The sequence below is a fragment of the Podarcis raffonei genome, chromosome 1 (assembly GCF_027172205.1).
Source record: "Podarcis raffonei isolate rPodRaf1 chromosome 1, rPodRaf1.pri, whole genome shotgun sequence".
Lineage (NCBI taxonomy): Eukaryota > Metazoa > Chordata > Lepidosauria > Squamata > Lacertidae > Podarcis > Podarcis raffonei.
The window spans coordinates 108,049,020-108,054,019 of record NC_070602.1 but is presented as its reverse complement, the minus strand read 5'-3'; positions in this window follow the sequence as shown (position 1 = coordinate 108,054,019).

Sequence of the window (5,000 nt, the reverse complement as noted above, 5' to 3'; positions counted from 1 at the left end):
TAGCCATCCCAAGGCATTTTGGTGGCTGAGACAGAAGACCCTAAATGACAGCCTACCGACAGTAGATAAATAGTTGACAATCTTACAATTAATGACTCTCAAAACCTGGCCCCCAACATCACTTCACTTAGCCTAATAGGAGGACTAATATCAAAAAGTGCTAATATCATACTCCAGAGGTCTGCATCAGTTCTGTAGGCAATGCTGCCTTCTATCACACCTGTTTCACAAAACGTCAGGTATTGTAATCCTGGATCCAAGTTCATGGGTTTTGTAATAACCAGTCCCATCAGTACAAGAAGTTCTGCTTGTGCAAAAAGACTCCCCCCCCCCCTTCTCCCTTCACATGAGTGGGGGGACCCCTAGAACAGATATAAGGGGCACACAAAGGAGGGAGAAGGTGATAATGTTCTGTTGTTCACAGAGAAATCTTTGCTGACAAAACTTTTTCCCAGCCCTGGAGATATCCACGATGAACCTGGGAACTTCTGCATGCAAACCAATTGCTCTGCCATTTAGTCCTTCCCTTATTGCAAATGAATACAACAGACACCGCATATTCGGTATGTGGCAAGGGCCTGAATCAATGGGTTTCCCCAAAGAGGAACAACTGCCTAAGCATAAGATTCTGTCCCAGTTCCAAAGACATCATTGGTCCTATTGTCCTATTTAGCTTCCCTCAACAGCAATTCTACTCTAAATAGAATGCTGGATAAGTGGGAATATTGTTTTTATCTTCATTGCTACATTTGCCACTCTAGTAGAAGTAAGTCTATATTCCATCACTTCCTAAATACAGGAGGTTATGTGTGTATAATGCTAACTAATGTGTGCATTAGTTAGGACGCGGGTGGCGCTGTGGGTAAAACCTCAGCGCCTAGGACTTGCTGATCGCAAGGTCGGCGGTTCGAATCCCCGTGGCGGGGTGAGCTCCCGTCGTTCGGTCCCAGTTCCTGCCCACCTAGCAGTTCGAAAGCACCCCTAAGTGCAAGTAGATAAATAGGTACCGCTTTATAGCGGGAAGGTAAACGGTGTTTCCGTGTGCGGCGCTGGTGCTGGCTCGCCAGATGCCGCTTAATCACGCTGGCCACGTGACCCGGAAGTGTCTCTGGACAGCGCTGGCTCCCGGCCTCTTGAGCGAGATGAGCGCGCAGCCCTAGAGTCGGACACGACTGGCCAGTACGGGCAGGGGTACCTTTACCTTTACCTTTAATGTGTGCATGAGTGAGTACTTAGGTGTTTGGCCATGTGATGTGGTACACTGGTTAATTTTAAAACAACAGCTTGGCCTACCTCTCAAGCCATACTCCAGGTTTTGGGGGGTCAGGCAGCTTGCCTCCACCTATGGCAGTACTGAGCTCCTGTGCTATGCACCATTATCTGTTGGTGCCACCGTGTTTATTACACTAGCCTCCAATGGATGTGTGTATGTTGGAGGTTGTCATGATTAGTATGATGGTGCCTGCAAGTTAACAGATACTATGTGCACCTGGCCATCACCATCCCCAACTGCCCACAACTGCCACCCAGCTGAACCACATTAGCTGCAATGGTGGCTACACACTGGTGGTTATGGGCCCTACTGGGGGCTTTGAAAGCATTTGCCCATGTATGCTGTCTGCTGGCCTGCCACCATGAATCACAACATTCTATATGTATCCTAAATGAGGTGTGTGAAATTAATAAGAATTTTTTCACAGATATTTAGATGAGCCAGAAGAATGAGACCCAAGAAGATCTGAGGTAAATGCCAGCCTCTATAACTGACTTAATCTTTGTTCTTATATAAGCCATTCACCTTGAGGGGCAGGTGAAGGATGGGGATTTTCCATTATAAACCTGGGATGACAGTAGTCGTTACCCGCAAAGACAGTTGTTTAGTGACCAATTGTACATGACTTATCTATCGCCAAGCTTTACATCATAGCAGTCTTTGTTTTTCCACATCACAGATATTACTGTAATAGATATTGTGGTTTTACTACCAATGTTTATATATAGCCTTCCGTTAACTAATATATTTATATTTTTTTAAAAGTAGCCCATCATAATGTGATCATGGGGGGAATTTGAATGGAACTACTTAAGTAGTAATGGAACCATACGTTTGTTCACAATTTAGGAAATGGTTGGTTGGCAACCATCCGTCTCAGTAGACAATGAAGGAATGTGCTTTTGAGGATGAAATCAAACTGTTGCAAGGTTATAGCACCTGCTATGGCTTAAATAGAATTAAATGTCAAGCACAATAGTGTGTATGCTGACCCTATAAAGTTTATACTGTTCTGGGCAAATATTCCTCAATAATTTCTAGATGATTTTCAATTCTACTTATGTGAAATGGAAGAACTATTTATCAAGATATTTACCATACAATAATGGTAAAATAAGAGAAGACTCTCTTTGAGCTAAACGTAAACACAAATTTCAACTTTGTTTGCCTCTGTTAATTTAGAAGGCTTGCACGGGGGCGGGGATGGTAACATAATTTAGCAAATAAATCAGATAACCTTTCTGACACAAATAGGGACCCACCAAGTGTGAGGAGAAGCAACTGTCACAGCAGACATATACTGTCTCATATACTGAAGCATAGTTAGATCAGGGTAGACTGAATGGTGCAATGAAAGTTAACATTTGCTTTCAATGAACACACAAGTTTATTTCTGCTATCTTCAACTGATCTTTCCCTCCATTCTTATAGACCAAGCTATGTAAGTTTTCTTTGGACACCCAATCTATGTTAGCTTTTACACTTAAAATAATAAATTCATTTGCATTTTCCATAAATGAGTACTCAATGAGATTACAATGGATGAGAATATAAAAGGGGAATGAAAGCCCAACAACACAGGAGCTCTAATTATTTTATCATTAGATACCAATATTGCACTTACCACCCCAAATATTTTAACACTCAGCTTTTGAATGTGCCAGGCCAAATTGCTCATATACACTCTAAGAAGTGGTGTCAGCACAGTGACAAAAATCCAGGCTGAAGTTGTCTGGGAAATCTCATGTCCTTGGCCTTGCCTCACCAAATAGATGAAAAATTATAGGATGAACTTGACTGCCTTAGAACTTACTACCCTTCCAGCCTCAGTAGGACAGCAATTCACAGGAGGCAATTTCACAGGGATTTATTTAGGAGATTTAGTCAGCAGTGAAACTGCCTCTCTCTTCCCCCCACCCAAACAAATGCCTCTTCTTTGTAATGCATTGTTATGCTCACTGCTACAAAGGATGTAATACAATGTTCTAGGTACATGCAATGGTAAATTATCTGGAGGGGAGAGACAAAGTATCAGAGAGGGCAAACTATTGAAAACAGGAGGGACATGATGTCCAACTTAGAGCCAATTCATATATTATATAAAAAGTGGATGAAGAGAAGTTCAACTTGCACATCCTTCTCTGTGAATTTCTACGGTAAAGTGAGAGCTCATAAATTTCATTGTGAGTTCAAACTTGCAAGATAATTTTCTACGGTCCAGTGTAAGCTGGATAATAAGAAGCATGAGTGAATGAGAAGGAATGAGTGTATGCAAATATACACTCCAAAGGCAGCTCTGTTTAGGGAAGCTTTTAATGTTTAATAGGTTATTGTATTTTGGTGTTCTGTTGGAAGACACCCAGAGTGGCTTGGGAAACCCAGCCAGATGGGCGGGGTATAAATAACAAATTAATAATAATAATAATAATAATAATAATAATAATAATAATAATAATATTGTGCTGCACCTGCCACTGAATAAGGATGGAGTTCAATGCAACTTTTTTGATGGCTTGTTTTCCGGTGGACACCTCTTTTAATGTAAGGGGAGCCATTTTGGCCAATTCCTTCTTTGCGCTGCAGCCCCTTGCACTACCAAAAAATATTTCAGAAAAGTGAGGAGGGGAATAGCAGTGGGGAAGCAATGCAGGGCAAACTGGAGGAAATTACCTCCCCTTCTCTTATATTAGCAGTGGAGTTTGCTGGAACAAAAGCTGTTCCATGAGTGGAAATACAACATTGGATTCCACCTGAAAGTGGCTGGAAAACAAGTCACAGGAAAGAAGATAAACGTGCTCAGGAACCAGCATAGGACAATGCATAATCCCTGAAATTAACTCTGATTGAAATCCCATCTGACACATATTGGAGGAGCTCTACCATCTCTCAGCATCAGTTCCAATACATTGTACAATGATAGGCAATGAGAAGTTGTAAATTATGTTGTATTTTAAAAGCTATTAAATAATAACTTATTATTTAGAAAGCTCAACTGTCATGGTGCAGGTGCACAGTTGGCACCAAAGTTGGGCAAGTGCCAGGTGACCAAGCATTTTTTCCCCTGGGGTTTCCATGCTGACACACACAAACCAGAAGAATACCCAGTCCACCCTTACCACTGCCATTTCAATATTTCCAGAGAGGTGGGATTAAAGAGGTGATTCAAACTTCATGCTGCACTGTTTGGAACAGTCATGACTCTTTTCTGGAAGGTGGGCATTTCAGGTCTCTTACCTAAAGAACCACATAAACTTGCAAACGATACACCTAGAGGTTAAATGGAGGGCAGAGTTGGAGCCTAAATGCAATGTGCATATGTATAAGATCCAGAAGGCCCAGGTGGTAAGAGGTAACCCCAAGGATAGGGACTGATAACGGAATGGGGGTGTGTGTGAGATGCAAGGCTTTGCCTAAGAGCCAATGTGACATAATGGCAACTATTTTGTGGTTGAATGTGACAAAACGTAGGTTTGAAAATGTGCTCATGCGTTACTGGGTGGCCTTGAACAAGTCAGTAGTTCTCAGTCTAACAGCTATCAGGGATGTTACAAGGATAAAATGAGATAAACTACATGGAGATTAAATTTAAAGCATGTGCAAGGCTGGATTAAGGTTGTTGGGGGCCCTGTTGGAGTTCCCAAAATAGGTCCCTCAAAAGGAATGAATGAAACAATGTATTTTTTAAAAAAGAAAGTCTTGTGGTATTTTAACAACTAACAGATTTATT